Source organism: Ursus americanus, chromosome 19 (assembly GCF_024610735.1).
Source record: "Ursus americanus isolate L20-20 chromosome 19, mUrsAme1.1.p, whole genome shotgun sequence".
Taxonomy (NCBI): domain Eukaryota; kingdom Metazoa; phylum Chordata; class Mammalia; order Carnivora; family Ursidae; genus Ursus; species Ursus americanus.
This window is the reverse complement of record NC_142145.1, coordinates 50,983,250-51,000,866: the sequence shown is the minus strand read 5'-3', so window position 1 is coordinate 51,000,866 and position 17,617 is coordinate 50,983,250. Positions and strand designations below refer to the sequence as shown.

General features: G+C 39.5%; 1 long non-coding RNA gene across 4 annotated transcripts in view; it reads left to right on the top strand.

Moving 5' to 3' along the window:
* LOC123782050 (uncharacterized) overlaps nt 1–17,617 on the top strand; it is a 63,397-nt gene that overhangs the window by 4,340 nt on the left and 41,440 nt on the right. For all 4 annotated transcript variants that reach the window (XR_015727765.1, XR_015727764.1, XR_006776891.2 and 1 more), the window contains exon 4: nt 5,321–5,813. This is a non-coding gene — a long non-coding RNA (uncharacterized LOC123782050). The remainder of the gene's footprint in view (nt 1–5,320; nt 5,814–17,617) is intronic.

The window sequence follows — 17,617 nt, the reverse complement described above, 5'->3', positions numbered from 1 at the left end:
CTGTCAAAGGGTTAATTCATTCGCGTGTTTCCATTTATCACCATTACCTCTTCCCAACACTGTGGAGGATCCATTTATAATAGCAATAAAATGATGAAATATCTAGGAATAAATTTAACAAGAAATATGTGCAAGTTTTATGAAGGAACTTTAAAACCCTACTGAGGGACATAAAGGAAGACTTAAGTAAAGGAAAAGATATAATTTATTCTTTCTAGCAAGATTCAATAGTGAAGGCATAAAGATGTTTATTTTCCCCAAATCAATCTTTAAATTGAAAGCAATTTCCATTAAAATACCAACAGGATTTTTAAAAAATTGCCACAGTTCATCAAAATTAAAGAGCTCACAATAGGCAGGGAAATTCTGAAAGAGTAGAGTTGGGGATGAAAAGAGGGCAGGGGAAGCCCCTCCAAGTATCAAAGTATATTCTTTTTTTAAAGATTTTATTTTTAAGTAATCTGTCCACCCAACGTGGGGCTCGAACGTCAAGGGTTGCATGCCCCACGGACTGAGCCAGCCAGGTGCCCCAAAGTATATTTAGAAGTTGATAATAATTAAAATGTAAAAGTTTTGTACTGAGAAAAAAGGAAGAGAAAAAGAACAATGAAACACATTAGAATATAAATAGAGATTTAGATTGTTGGCAAAGGTGTCATTTCAGAACAGGGATAAATTGAATTGGGACAATTGACTACTTTTAGTTAAAAAACAAAGCTGGATCTCAATCTCACTTCTTCAACAAAAATGAAATTCACCTGAATCAAAGATTAAAGTGTTGGGGGCCTGACTGGCTCAGTCAATGGAACATGTGACTCTTGATCTCGGGGCTGTGGGTTCGAGCCCCGTGTTGGCTGTGGAGATCACGTAAAAATAAAATCTTTTTAAAAATTAAATAAATAAATAAATAAATAAATAAAATAAAGACTAAAATGTTAAAGTAATTTAGAAAGGCACCTACGCGCGGTCTAGAGCAGTGGCTCTCCAGGCCGAGTGTGTGTGGCAATTTTTCCTCCCAGGGGACATTTGACAGTGTCTGGAAACATTTTTGGTGAGCACAGCTGGAGAGGAGGGGGATGCTACTGGCATCTAGTGGATAGAATGGTCAGGGATGCCGCTAAGCGTTCTACTGTATCCAGATGGACCGCAACAACAGTAACCCGGCCCACGGGGCAAGTAGTGCCAATGTGGACACAACCTGTTCTGGAAGAAGACATAAATATGATCAAGAGACAATAAAAGATATAAACCTTTATAAACATTTTGTGTTTTCAAAGAACTTATGTTTGAGGAAAAACACCATACATTTTCCAAAAGTAAAGAAAATGGGAAAAAAATACTTGCAGCATATTGGCAGGCATAAGACCGGTTTATCTCATTTATGAAGAACTCACACAGACCATAGGAAAGAACTCTGTATTTAAAAAGTTGGGCAGGGGCGCCTGGGTAGCGCAGTCGTTAAAGCGTCTGCCTTTGGCTCAGGGCGTGATCCCGGCGTTCCGGGATCGAGTCCCACATCGGGCTCCTCTGCTAGGAGCCTGCTTCTTCCTCTCTCACTCGCTTGCTGTGTTCCCTCTCTCGCTGGCTGTCTCTCTGTCACATAAATAAATAAAATCTTAAAAAAAAAAAAATTAAAAAATTAAAAAAAAAAAAAAAGTTGGGCAAAGTCTGTAGATAGGCAGTTAACCAAAAAAAAAAAAAAAAAAAAAAAAGGGAATCCAAATTAAAAAAAGCAAAACATGCAAACTTTATGTAGCAGTCGTTACAACGAAAAAGTAAATTAGACTGGTTAATAATACATATTGATAAGGTTAATAATATAGTGGTTAATAATATATATTGATAAGGTTTTTTTTAAGCGAGGTACAGAATCATTATCCCTTTTGTGTAAAATATTTTATGCCTATGTTTTTTGGAATGAAACTCAAGAAATATTAACTCTAGGAAGTATTCACAATGGCTACTTTCCAAGGAAGAAAAGGAAGTGAATAAGATACATGATAAAGGGGCTTTTACTTTTTTTCATCTTGTACTTTTTTGTACAAGCCCGGGAAAAGAGAGAGAGTTACAGAGGCAAGTACCCCATCATAGGCAGGTGCAGGGGGCCTCCGTCATTTTATTTTACCTTCGGTTACTCCTTCTTCTGTGCTCTTGCCTTATGTAGGTCTGAGTTTCTGACCTGTATTATTTTCCTTCTCTCTTAAGAACTTCTTTTAACATTTCTTGTAAGGTACTTCTACCATTGTCATTTTTAATGACTGAATAATAGTCCATTGCAACTGGGGATATAATTTATGTACCAGTCCCCATTTATTGGACATTGCGGTTTCATTCTGGTTTGAGTTAGAGGGGATTTTTAGATCCTATATAAAAATAAGCAGGGATCTAAAATTGGAGTTTGAAGTTGTATTTGGGGCCTTTAAGTCTGGCTTTGCAGTCCAGGAGCCATGGGTGGTTAATCATTAGCAAGTGTGAATAAGCCCCAGTGACACCCTAGGAGCTCATTATTCGTTGCCTTTTTCAGGACACAGTAACAAAGGCTGTCAAACCATTTACATTGTTGAATTGGATGACCAAGTCTGCAAAATTAGAAAGGTTAATCCCAATGCAGGTAATTTTTATAGAAAATTTGGCCGAGTATTCCAACATGTAAAAATAGGGCAAGATGCTTTCCCACAAAACAAATTCATACACGCTATCAATGTATGGGGGGAGTCCGCATGTCCCCTGAAAGGCATGGAACATTTAAGTAAAGCTTTTCTCTTCTCCCGGCATATTTGTAAAAGGGAACAATCTGTTATCTCCTGAAGTGTTTCAGCAGGCCTCCACAGGATGTCATGAAGAAGCCAAAACAACCCTCCCATATTACCTTAAAAGGCAGGAAAACACCATCAGGTCCAAGCTACTTGGACATACTTTATTTTTAAAACTTAGATATATTTTATTTTATTTTTCCAATCCGTTTTGGGAGGTGTCCTCAGCAACACATTTACAGAGTAGATGATCAGTGCTCCTCTTCAAGGGTGAAATAAATGTGTGAATCAGTCCTTATTTTTCTCTCCCCTTACACTTGGGCTTGGCAATAATCCACACCCATGTCTACTAGTCGCGAATAAAGTTTTTTCAAAGACCTTAAAAATAGCCAGGTGACCTCAGAAACAAAGGGTCTGTCATGCCTAGAATGTCTTTCTTTGTTTTGCTTTTTTACTTTTTATTACAGAAAAATTTAAATATCTAATATGGAGATTCTAGTATAATGAATCCCCACACACCCATCCCCTAGATGCAACAGTTATCAGCCCAGGGCCACTCGGCTTCCTCAGGACCCTCACACACTCCCTTCTCTCCTGTATTATTTCCAAACAAATACCAGACATCATATCATTTCTGGATAAGTTCTTACAGATACTGTTCTGGCTGGTAACTCTTTCTTCCCTAGTCTAAGTGGTTTGTTTACTAATGGGGCCACGAAGAAGTCCCAGAATGATGCCCTATTGTAGTTTTCTTTCTAGCTATTTCTGTTGCTATGATGAAACATTTTCTTCTTGCCAGGGAGAACAGTTACATTTTATCTGTAGATGGCATTTGAAGGCTTTTAGTTCTCCCAGTCTCTTTTAGACCAATAACTGAGGTGAATTTTCTTTTTTGGACAATCTGTCTTGAAATAGTTATTTCCGTTTCTCCTATTTGAGCAGTCAGACCATGTGTCCTGACTTTTTTTGGATCAGGCAACATGTTCACCAAATCAGTATCTCACTTCGATATCTCTAGAACTACTGTTTTACTTTGCTGGCCCTAAAGAAACAAATTACTTTTTAAAAATTAATGGCTACAAATGTGTTTAAGGCCATTTATTTCCTCGCTGGGCATCTTGTGTTGAGACAAGAATAGGGAGATGGGGGAGGAAAGTCTAGAAAGGTTTGATACATCTAGTGTGGGCTTGCTTTCAGCCAGGACAGCCAGATGGGAACATGAAAACACACACAGGGTAGAAACATGACATTCTGACCATAAAGTCTGAAAAAAGTAGAATTTCAGATAGCTGAGCTGTTTTTACTTCCTCCCTCCCTTTCTCCTTTGCTTCCTTCCTTCTGTCTCTCTGTCTCATAATTCTTTTTTTTTTTTTTAAGATTTTATTTATTTATTTGATAGAGTGAGACAGCCAGCGAGAGAGGGAACACAAGCAGGGGGAGTGAGAGAGGAAGAAGCAGGCTCCCAGTGGAGGAGCCTGTTGCGGGGCTCGATCCCAGAACGCCAGGATCACTCCCTGAGCCAAAGGCAGATGCTTAATGACTGAGCCACCCAGGCGCCCCGTCTCATAATTCTTGGACACATTATCTCTCTTTGGAAATCAGGAATCTGTGATTTGTTCTAAATATTTTGTACTTCGCAAGAATCCCATTTAGTTTTATTTTATTTAGTTTTATTTATTTATTTTTAAATTTTAAGTTGGCCCCACACCCAATGTGGGTCTCGAACTCACAACCGTGAGATGAAGAGTCCCATGCTCTATGGACTAAGCCAGACAGGTGCCCCTTAGTTTTAAATGAAACAACCTTTTCAAAAAAGGGTCTAGAGTAAGGTTCACTTTGTTTTCATCTAATAAAATCATATGTTCATCTACCAGCTTCTTTATGGTTAAGAATATAGAAAAAGCCTACACAAACTTCTACTTCATCAGTCACTTGTCACTTCTTATTTGTCTGATTGCAAAGTGCATTTTCCAAAGGGATTAATGATTCTGTAAGCACAGGGCTTTGCCTTCTGTGGACATTTTGTTGAGCCTCCAAGAATTCTTGAGACCCTCCCCCCCCAAGTCTGAGATACAAGCCCTTCTTTGTAGCTTTGAAATCCAATTCACAGAATAAAGTCCCCGCTTTTCATACTAATGATATTGTTTAGGAAAAGTTTCCTTTTAACATACACTTGCTTTTCCCATTTCTCCAAAATATCTTATTTTGTAAATCGTAACTTGCATGAAAAATGCAAAAAGAACCCTCTAATCTCAGGGAAAAAAATAACACAAATTTAGTTTGTTGGACTACAAGCTGTGAAAAGAAGATTTAGCAAAGTTACTGTTAAGGAATCCTTATCTGGTAACGGGCGGTCTAAGCTGGGGAAAAAAACCTTACAATGCTGGAATGGGAAGTTGACATTCATTCCTCATCGATTAGCTGATTAGCTGTAGGATTAGAGGCCTCACCTCCACCCCCACCGCCTGCCACTCACACAGAGCAGTTGTCCCAGGTTTGGATTGTTCTCGAGAAATAAAGCTGAGAAAGTTTGGAGGACATTCAAGAGTTTGTATTCTTTCTTCCAGGTTACTGAAACTGAAGATTTATTTTCTTTTAGCTGGGGGCCTGTAGATCTGCACTCTAACCTTCATCCACTCCAGACACGATTTCAGTGTCCACGGAAACAAAACAAAAATAAAATTGTGTGCTTCTAGAATTCAGCTTTATCTGTTGTATCAAGTCTGTCGACATCAATAACGCCTATGTCCGAGTTGTGAGATTACGCTTCCCCTCTCTCTTGCAGGTTTTCTCTTCTTTTTTAAAAAAAGACTTTATTTATTTATTTATTTATTTGTTTGTTTATTTATTTATTTAAGAGAGCGTGGGAGCGCGAGCTCGCGTGCGCGGGAGCAGGGGGAGGGGCAGGCAGAGGGAGAGGGAGAAGCAGACTCCCTGATGAGCAAGGAGCCTAAAGCTGGACGGAAGGCGGACGATTACCGGACGGAACCACCCAGGAGCCCTCTTGCAGGTTTTCTGCAGTGAGCTTGGACCGACTGACTTTTATCATCGTGGAAACCGGTAGGTGTTATTTTTTAAGTTAAAGAAAAGACCTTGGCCTCCGGTTCTAGGTGCAATGAGAGGTTCTGCGTGGGAAATGAAGTAGTGGTATTAAGTCACTTGGCACATACGGACAGATATTCTGGAGTGCTCACTGTGTGTGCCGTGTGAAGCTGGTTGGTGTGAAAATTAAGTAAGCAAAGAACAATAGATGAATGTGCCCGAGAGTTCAAAGGAGGAGAAAAGATGAGTCATTCAGTGATTTAAAAAGCTGAAGAAAGTGAACGACTCACCAGTGTATATTTAAAGTCTTGAAAATGGGTGCACTCGTTTGGGGGATTTATTCTAAGGTTTGGTGGTCTAATTTGGTGGATACAGAAGACAGCTTCGTGGAAGGAAAACCTCAAAATACATATTGAGGTCAAACTGCTAGGCTAAGGTGAAGTGCGGGGCCTTATTCTGTAGGAAACAGTGAGTATTTGGCAACACGTTTGGAGGACGAAGTTTTCCATTTTCTCCAGAATGAATTAGAGGCAAAGAGTCCGCTTAAAGGGGTTTTCAAAAATTGAAGGCTTGGGGAAAAAATGGAAGGCCTGAAATGTCATTGTCGCTGTGGGAAGGAAAATGATCGTTTTCACTTGGTACTCGAAGCTTCTAAAAAATAAGACAGGATTTCTGGCGCCTTGATATTTGATGCTCTCCAGGCACGTAGGACAAACACTTGAAGTATAGAAAACACTTTACCATTGTTGATACTATAAACAAATAATGAGTAACCTCGAGGGGATGGTGGGCCTACTTCCGGCCAGGCCGGAGCTAGAATTCAGACTGCAGAGACCCCCTGTTTTCACTTTGCTTTAATTTTCCTGGTCACACTGCAGAGCTCAAAGGGTGCAACAGGCAAAGGCTTGCAAAATGCTTGCTTTCTTTTTTTTTTTTTTAAAGCTTTTATTTATTTATTCGACAGAGATAGAGACAGCCAGCGAGAGAGGGAACACAAGCAGGGGGAGTGGGAGAGGAAGAAGCAGGCTCATAGCAGAGGAGCCTGATGTGGGGCCCGATCCCGGATCGCCAGGATCACGCCCTGAGCCGAAGGCAGACGCCCAACCGCTGTGCCACCCAGGCGCCCCAAAATGCTTGCTTTCTTGGTCACCGTCCTTGGGATGCCTGCAGACGGGCTGTAGGCTCATTACTGCAGTGACTGAGATGACTTCCGGAGCCAGCTCAGAACCATTATTTAAATAGGCTGTTTCTTACTGTGACTGGCAAGATGTTATGACATCTCGGGTCTGGAAGGAGGCTCTTCCTTAAACGCTTTGTTGAATGAATCTGCAGTTTGTAATCCATTCTGGGGAAGGAGCGCTGGTGTTGTGGGGTGAAACTATGAATCTGGGGCTATCGACCCTCATTTCCTTTTTTTGTATGTGTGGTAAATTATTATGGTACGTTTTTAAGTGTACAATTCCGTGGCATTAAGTGCCTTCACCACCTTGGGCCACCGTCACCAGCACTAGAACTTTTCTCAGGACCCTAAACTGAAAGTCTGTACCCACTGAACACTGACTCCCCGTTCCTCCCTCTCCCCAGCCCCTAGCAACCTGTTTTCTGCTTCCTGTCTCTATGACTTTACTCAGATAAGTGATATCATACAATATTTATGCTTTTGACGCTGGCTTATTCGACATAGCATAATGTCTTTAAGGTCCAATCCATGTTAGAGCATGTGTCTGAATTTCCTTACTTTCTCATTTACTTTTGTTTTATGGTTTTTTATTTTAACACACTTTCAACTTTACAAAAAAAGTGGTAAGAATAGTACAAAGAACTCCCATATACTCTTCACCGCCCATATTCTTCATGTTTGGTTCATTATTTTACACACACACTCTCTCACACACACACACAACCATTTCCCACAGATATGTCCCTTTTTTCTTGAATAGGCTGAGAATAAGTTGCAGATATGTTGCCCCTTGGGCTCAAAATACGTCAGTGTTTATTTCCTAGGAAGAAGGACATCTCCTTACATAATACAATGATCAAAATTAGGAAACTAACAGGGCGCCTGGGTGGCTCAGTCAGCTGGGTGGCCAGCTCTTGGTTCTGTCTTGGGGTGTGATCTCAGGGTCTTGGGATGGAGCCCCACGTCAGGCTGTTCACTCAGCAGGGAATCTGCTTGAGGATTCTGCCCCTCCCTCCCGCTCAAGCTCTCTCTTTCTGTCCCTCTCTCAAATGAATAAATGGGTCTTTAAAAAAAATTAGGAAACTAACACTGATATAATGCTGTTACCCAAAATATGGACCAGATTCATATTTTGCTAGTTGTCAAATCATGTCAAATGTTTTTCATAAGAAAGCAGAAATTGGGCTAAGACCCAACCTGGAATCACACGTTGTATTTAGTCAGTGTATCTCTTCGGTCTCCTTTCATCTGGAACAGATGGTCTTTCTCGTTCATAACCTTGTCATATTTGAAGAGTAAAGGCCTGTTATTTTACAATGGCACACTCACGCTGGCATTGTCTCACGTTTCTTCATACTTAGATCACGACTGTGCATTTTTGACAGATATATCGCAAAAGTGACATTATGCCCTCCTCAGTACATTGTATTAGGTGACACCTGATTTCAATGTTGACTTGTCCTTACTGGTAACATTAATTACTTGGTTAAGTTGGTGTCCAATTCCTTGTGATTCTAGCTTGAATTAAATATTACTATCGCATTTACCAATTTCTTTTTTTTTAAGGATTTTATTTATTCATTGGAGAGAGAGACAGAGAGAGCACAAGCGGGGGAGAGGCAGAGGGAGAAGGAGAAGCAGACTCCCTCCTGAGCTGGGAACCCAACGTGGGTCTTGATCTCAGGACCTGGAGATCAAGACCTGAGCAGAAGGCAGATGTTTAACCAACTGAGCCACCCAGGCACCCCCATATTTACCAATTTCTAGCACCATTTCTTTTGCATTTATTTGTTGGCATTCTACTACTGTTCTACTAAGAGCTTTTCCTTCCCTGTTTGTTTGCTTGTTTATTTATATCAGCATAGATTTGTGGAATCCTTCTATTCAGTGGGTTTTAACCAATCACTATTAATTATTTTGATGCTCGAATTGTCTCATATTTGGCCAGTGGGAGCTCCTCAAACTGATTACCATATCCTTTTGACTTGACTCTGGCATTTTTTGAGGCCTTTTTATTTTCTGGTATGGGAAAATGTTCTGGACTCATACTGATTTTCCCTGTCCCAGCCCTGGAATCAATTATTTCTCCAAGAAATGCTAGTTATTTTCAGTAGAGAAGTTATTTAGAAACCAACTCCTGGGCTCTAGGTGTGCTTATAACTACTGGAGTATCATTAATTTTAGGACCTATTAGAGGGGGCAGAGGTGGGTATGTGCGCACACACACACCTGTATCCATATGCTGAAAACCATGAATTCATAGTTTCAGTCCAACAGCACAAGACTCATTTCGGTCTTCCCGGTTTTCATAGTTGTAACTCTCCTCTCTAACAGGGAGAAACCTGTGTCCCCTTGCTCTTAAGCAATTAGCACATGTTCAATTCTAGAATATATCAACCACACTTCTGCAAAGAATAAACCTGCTATTATAATTCAATATTTGTTTTTTGTCTTTAGTCTAGGTGTATGAGGTAAAAATACTACATTTAAAAGTTACTTAAGTTAGTCTTTCCTTCACCCTCTTCAACGTGACTATTATTCTTTTGAAATACATTTAGGTTTATTTTAAAAGTGTGTATCCTATTTTATGGTTGCCTCACATCCTTTTGATTTTGTCATTATTTTTTGTATTTAAAACAGTAGCATGGGGGCGCCAGGGTGGCTCAGTTGGTTAGGTGTCTGCTTCTCCCTCTGCTGCTCTCCCTGCTCGTGCACTCTCTCTCTCTGTCAAAATAAATAAATAAAATCGTAAACAAACAAAACAAAACAAACAGTAGCATGGTTCCAAAGTCAGTATTAAGTGTCAGGTTTATAGAGAAGGGTCAGTCCTGTAGGTTCCTCCCACCATGTAGGTAACCCCTCTAGGTAACCAAAATTATTAGTTTCTTTCTTTCTTTTTTTTTTTTTTAAGATTTTATTTATTTATTTGACGGAGAGAGCGAGAGAGCACAAGCAGAGGGAACAGCAGAGGGAGAGGGAGAAGCAGACTCCCTGCCAAGCAGGGAGCCCAACACGGGGCTCGATCCCAGGACCCCAGGAATGTGACCCAATCCAAAGGCAGATGCCCAACCATCTGAGCCACCCAGGCACTCCCAAAATTGTTAGTTTCTAGTGTTTTCTTCCTGTGTTTCTTTTTGCAAAAAAATAAGTAAATATATGTATATTTCTTTATTATGTGATAGTACACTATAGATTACCAGTTCTCAAACTTTTTAATCTCAGGGTCTCCTCACACTATTACAAAGTATTGAAGAAGCAAAGAGCTTTTGTTTATGTGAGTGATATCCATTGTATTTACTGCATTAGAAATTAAAACTGAGGGGTGCCCGGGTGGCTCAGTCGTTAAGCATCTGCCTTCAGCTCAGGGCGTGATCCCAGGGTTCTGGGACCGAGCCCCACATTGGGCTCCATGCTCTTCTGGGAGCCTGCTTCTTCCTCTCCCACTCCCCCTGCTTGTGTTCCCTCTCTCATTGGCTGTCCCTCTCTCTGTCAAGTAAATAAATAAAATCTTAAAAAAAAAAAAAGAAATTAAAACTGAGAAATCATAAAAACATTTATGTACTAGTTCAATTAAAATTAACAATAATAAGCTCCTAAAATGTAAACATATTTTTGTGAAAAATGACCCGACTTTCTCAAATAAAAAAAATAGAAGGAAGGTGGGGGCGCCTGGGTGGCACAGCGGTTAAGCGTCTGCCTTCGGCTCAGGGCGTGGTCCCGGCGTTGTGGGATTGAGCCCCACATCAGGCTCCTCCGCTATGAGCCTGCTTCTTCCTCTCCCACTCCCCCTGCTTGTGTTCCCTCTTTCGCTGGCTGTCTCTATCTCTGTCAAATAAAATAAAATCTTTAAAAAAAAAAAATAGAAGGAAGGTGGCATTGTTTTACAATTTTTTTTGCAAATCTCTTTAATGTCTGCCTTAATAGAATGCAGCTGGATTCTCTTTCTGCTTCAAATGATGTCCTGCAGTATGTTGTGTTGGTAGAAGTGTGGAAAGAAAAGCTAGTCTCAAATAGACGTGTCTTTGGAAAAGGGAAGAGAATTTTAACAGTTTTTTCAGGTATTGTGCATGTTCTTAGATATTACTTTAAAACACAATAGTGATAGTTTCTTAAAAGTTAGTTGCAATGTGGAATCTGAAGCCATATCAATGAACTTTTAAAAAGTCTATTACATTAAAATCTATTGATCTACTTTATACTTTGATAGTACTTTTAACCATGCATGATTTTGTACCATCATGCTTTGGTCATTTAGAAAATTATGGTTCACTTAAGTACATGGATCTCGCAAATGTTGGTATGTTGCATTGTACAGTATCAACAGTTGTTTGATTTAATATCATCTCTGAACCCATCAGAAAAGTCTTACAGCTGCATCAGTAAGCTGAAAACCCCATGGTAGTGGATGAGACTTTTCCAAAATTCTAATTTTGACTTGAAAGTTTGAATTTTACCATTGGTAATATATACTATCAGTTGTTTTGCTTGAAGCAATAGGCTCACTTCAGTCATATCTGAGAAGAAAAAAAAAACTGTCAAATACCCATGTCTGAATAACAATAGTTTGTCAAGTAGAAATGGTGTTTCATGAAGAAGTGGCTAGTTCAGCTTGTAACTCAAACAACAGCAGAAATACTTTTCCTTGAGGTAACCATCATACTCTGTGTGCATCAGAAGTGACTCATGTATACGTCCCATTGAGTCACGGAATATTGAAAAGACATGTACTTAGGGCCAAGTTTCAGTAAAATTAATAATTTTTACTGCTTCATCAAGACAAAATTGTCTTCCCCCCCCCCAAGAGTATATTGCAGTAAAGTGTGCTTGTCACAAGCTTGATTTGTGGTGGCCCCAACAGTTTTACCCTCATTGTTTTTGCACCATCAGTGAAATGCCAACATAGTGAAAAAAGACAAATGATGGCTTAGTAAGCAGTACTATGAAAATAGTTTTGATTTCACAGAGAGTCTCAGGGACGCTCAGGTTGTGAAGCACATTTTGAGAACTGCCATAGATACTTTTTTTTTTTACTTTCCTTTTTTCACTTAAGAAATATATTCTGGGAAATCACTCCACATCAGTTTATAGCGATCAACTTTACTTTTTTTTTTTTTTTTTTTTAGTAGTTCCATAGTCCTCCATTGTATGAATGCACCAAGCTTCAGTTACTTTCTTATGTTTGGACATTTAGACTGCAATTACAAACAGTTTTGCAGTGAACAATCTAGTGCATATGTATTTTCACAGTATTGAAGATGTATCCTGAGGACAACTTCCTAGAAGTGCAATTGCTGTGTCAAAAATGAATATGTGTGGTTTTCTTAAATGTTGCCAGATTCCACTTCACAATGCAAAATTGCATTTCTACCAGCAACAAATAGGAGTTCCTGTTTCTTTATACCTTGCAACAAAGTATAATGCAAAAGACAGAAACATAAATTAATCATATATTAGACCCATAGGTTATCTATGAAGCTGACACCAACCTTTTCTGAGAACTTTATTCTCTAAAACCAGTCTGTGGGATGATTGGATTAAGTAGACCCTAGCCAAAGCTAGGCCAGATTCCCTATCCTGAGAACTCTGGAATTAGAAAGGAGGTCCCATTCTGTCTCTGTTAGGAAATGATGTAAAGGTGGGGCCAGTTCAGTTATATTGGGTCATATACCAACCAAAGTAGAGAAAATCTGCTCTGTAGAAGCAGAGATGAGAATAACCCCATTTCCTGACATTTTCTCTAATTCCTGTTTTAGATCCTGTAAGGGTTGGTTGAACTTCCAGCCCTTGGATTATAGTAGAGACTTGTTACATGTTATTACTCCCAGATATTCTTCGTATTATTACTGATTGATTATAATAAAAAGATTCAAAATTAAGAAAAAGAGTTACAGTGTAATGAGATATACTTGATCATAAACCTGCATTAATTAGGTTATAAGGTTTAGTTGCTTTAACAAAGACGCAAGTAAATAGGAAAGAACTTTATTTCTCTCTGCGTCAGTCTGAATATAAGCACTCCAAGGCTAGTACTGCAGCTCTGAAGTGCTGAGGGTTACATCCTTCTATTTTGTTGCTCTACCATGGCAACATTTCTTTTCTTTTAAAGATAAATTTATTTATTTTAGAGAGTGCACGCGTGTGCAAGAGACCATGAGCAGTTGGAGGGGCAGAGTGAGAGGGACCAGAGAGAAGTCCCCAGCAGACTCCCCACTAAGCAAGGAGCCCAACGCTCCTTGATCCCAGAACCCTGAGATCATGACCTGAACCAAAATTAAGAGTCGGACGCTGAACCACCTGAGCCACCCAGGCACCCCTGTGGCTGCTCTCTTGTAATCTAAGATGCCTGCTTTAGCTCTTGCTACCTATCAACTTTTCAGACACTGGAGAGAGAATGGAACAGGGCAGGCATGCTTATTTCTTTTAATAGCTTAAGAATAAGAATATATGGTATATATGAATTGTCACATCCCATTAACTAGAACCAAGTCACATAGTCAAACCCAGCTGCTAAGGAGGTTGAGAAATAGAGCCTTTGGCTGAATGGCCATGTGCTAATCTAAAATTTGCTAATTCTATTGCTAGAGGAAGAGGGGAAAATGCATACAGTCCCACCTACAACCCACCCCCCCATCAGCCAATTCTACATGCTCAGCCTTCTTCCTAATATAAAACATACTGTCCTCTGTTCAAGTGAAACAACACAAATTTCCATCTGACCACTGCATTCAGTTCAAAATCTAGGATCTCTGGGGCATACATTCCGCCATTAGGACACTCTGACTCTTTCACGTGAGCATCTTCTGAAAAACAAATTATCTGTCCTCCCCACCTCCACTCACCAAAAACAGCGGTGAATTAGGAATGGGATCATAAGAATCCTCTTTCAGAAGAGAGGGAAGGGAGGGAAACAGCAATCATTGAACTACAGCGATGGTGTAAGGCTTGCTAAGGCAAAAGGCTCCCTGCCTGGCAATAAAGTGTGTTTCCCCATTAGACCCCAGCTCTGCCAGGCAGTCTCCTTTCTTCATCACCCTCTGTGGCTTTTGGCTTTGTCCCTGGAAGGTTCTTCAATCAATTATCCTTCATAGCCACATCTGAAGTGGTATTGAAGCATATGCTCCCGCATAGGTTCAGTTGTGGGGGCCCTGGGTATTGCTTTAGGGGTTGAAGAATTATAAGTTCTTGAAGGCCAGTCTTGTGGATTCTTTTTTTTTTTTTTTTTAAGATTTTTATTTCTTTATTTGGGAGAGAGGGAGAGAGAGACAGAGACAGCAGGAGCAGGGAGGAGGAGGCAGAGGGAGAGGGAGAAGCAGACTCCCCGCTGAGCAGGGAGCCCAATGTGGGGCTCGATCCCAAGGACCCTGGGATCATGACCTGAGCTGAAGGCAGACACTTAACCAACTGTGCCACCCATGTGCCCCTCTTGTGGAGTCTTAATACATTTCTTGTATATTTCCTTCCATTCAACTCCTTGGTCAAGTAACCACAACCACACATGGTGTCTGGAAAACCTGAGGAACCTCCCCTTTACTCACTGGCTGGTACATGGCTCATATCCACACTCAGAATATCATGGATAACCTAATGCCATGTGAAGCAACTGGCTTAGGTTGGAAAGCAACCAAACTTTATTAATCTGGCTGGCTCCCATTGACTGGTAAAGAGCACTTGAGAAAGGTTTTACCAAGCATCCTTAGTAGAAATGTATTCCATTTCACTCTGCTTTCAAACCTGACTGACTCTTGCCTGGACTCATCCCTCTCATAGGACTTAGCTAAAGACAGAAAAGCAACAATATAATAAACATTCTGACTTTCCTCAAACACTTCTGCTAGAGCTATGAGCCTAGGCATGAGTACTGCCTCTCAATATATTGCAGGACATAATTTGTCTTAAATTAAAATAGCTACTGCCATCTTCTTTTGTTCAGTGTTAACGTGGTATATCTCTTTACTTTTAATCTGTCTTTATATTTAATCTTGGAGACAACATATTGCTGGGTCTTGTTCTTTTTATCCACTCTGATAGTCTCTTTTAATTGGTATATTTAGATCATTCACACTTAAAGTGATTATTGATATACCCGGGTTAATATATGCCATATTTATGACTGTTTTTTATTTACTGTTCTTGTTCTTTGTTTTTGTGTGTGGATGGGTTTTTTGTTGTTGTTGTTGTTGTTCTTTGTTTTGTTTTTTGGGTCTTCCACTCTTTTTCTGCCTTCTCCATTTTTAATTGAGCATTTTATATGATTCGATTTTTCTCTCCTCTCTTAGTGTATCAATTATTCTTCTTTAAAAGTTTTTGTTTTAGTCATTGCCTTAGAGTTTGCAATATACACTTACAACTAATTTAAGTCCACTTTTGAATAATATTATACCACTTCATAGGTAGTGCTATGTATATGTACCCTGTAAAGGATATCTCTAATTCCTCCCTCCCATCCATTATGATATTGTTGTCATACAATTTACTTATCCATAAGCTAGAATTGTACTATATATCATTACTGTTATTATTCTGAACTGTTATCTGTTAGATCAGTTAAGAATAAAAAAATTAAAAAGTTAAAATTTTTATTTTACCTTCATTTCTCAATGCTTCATTTCTCAGACTCTCTTTCTTTATGTAGATCAGATTTTCTGACCTTTATCATTTTCCTTCTCTCTAAAACACTTCTTTTAACATTTCTTACAAGGCAAGTCTTATAGAGAAAAATTCCCTCAATTTTTGCTTGTCTGAGAAAGTTTTTATTTCTCCTTCACTTTTTTTTCTTAAAGATTTTATTTATTTGTCAGAGAGACAGAGAAAGAGCACAAGCAGGGGGAGCAGAAGGCAGAGGGAGAAGCAGACTCCCTGCTGAGCAGGGAGCCCGATGTGGGGCTCGGTCCCAGGACCTGGGATCATGACCTGAGCTGAAAGCAGTTGCTTAACCAACTGAGCCACCCAGGCATCCCCTCTTCTTCACTGTTGAAAGATAATTTTATTGGATGCAGAATTCTGGGTTGCTGGCTTTTTCTTTCAATGCTCTATCTATCTATCTATCTATCTATCTATCTATCTATCTATCATCTATCATGTTCAGGTAGCCACTGTATGGTAGATCATTAGTTTTTGATGCAGTGTTCAGTGATTCATTAGTTGCGTATAACACTCAGTGCTTATCACAACACATGCCCTTCTTAATACCCATCACCCGGCTATCCCATCCCCCCACCCTCTTTCAATGCTTTATTTTACTCCACTCTCTTCTTGCTTGCATGGTTTTTTAAGAAAAGGCCAATGTAATTCTTATTCTTGTTCCTCTATAGATAAGGCGTTTTTTTTTTCCCCTTTCTGGTTTCTTTCAAGATTTGCCCCTTGTCTCAGATTTTCTTAAGTTTGAATATTATATGCCTATGTGTACATTTTTTGTTATTTATCCTGTGTGGTATTCTCTGAGCTTCCTGAATCTGTGGTTTTGTGTTTCATAAATTTTGGAAGTTTCTCAGCTATGATTATTTTAAGTCTTTCTTCTATTTTTTTTCCTTTCTTTTCCTTCAGGTATTGCAGTCGCTATATGTTACACCTTTAATAATTGTCCCACAGTACTTGGATATTCTGTTCCATCTTGTTCATTCATTTCTTCTTTTTGAGTTTCAGTTTGGGAAGTCTCTACTTACATATCTTCAAGCTCACTGATTCTTTTTTCATGTGTAGTCTGTTGATGAGCCCATCAAAGGCATTCTTCATTTCTGCCACAGGTTTTGATTTCTAACATTTCCTTTTGATTCTTAGAGTTTCCATCTCTCTGCTCTTATCACGCAGCTGTTCTTATGTTGTCTACCTTCTGCACTAGACTCCTTGACATATTATTCATGGTTATTTAAAATTCCTGGTCTGATAATTCCAAAATCTCTGCCAAATCTAGTAGCCCCATTTAAAAAAAGTAAAAGTAAAAAGAAATGGGTAATACTTTTTTTGAGGGAGGAGAGGCAGAGGGAAAGGGAGAGAGATTCTCAAGCAAGCTCCACACCCAGTGCGCAGAGCCTGACTCAGGGCTTGATCCCACGACCCTGAGATCCTGACCTGAGCCGAAATCAAGAGTGGGATGCTTAACTGACCGAGCCACCCAGGCACCCCTAAAATTAACTTTAATAATATATTTTTACTTGAGGCACCTGAGTGGCTCAGTCAGTTGGCCAAATGTGGCTGGTGGCTACCATGTTGGATAGCTCAGATATAAGAATTCTCTGTTTCTGATTCTTGCGATCTGAAACCACAGATTCTGTGATGAGATTTTTAAAAATTATGGTAAAAAACATATAACACAAACCATGTGTTTTTTATACTTAAAATCTTAACCATTTTAAGTATATAGGTCAGTGGTGTTAAGTATACTAACATTGTGCAACCAGTCTCCAGACCTCTTTTCACGTTGCAAAACTGAAACTTTGTACCCATTAAACAACAACTCCCCGTTTCCCTCTTCCCCCGACCCCTGGTAACCACCATTCTACTTCCTGTTTCTATGAATTTGTCTACTTTAGATACCTCATATAAATGGAGTCATACAGTTTGTGTCTCAGAAGTGGGATTGCTCGATCATATGGTGTTCTATTTTTATTAATTTTTTGAGGAACCGCCATACTGTTTCCCATAG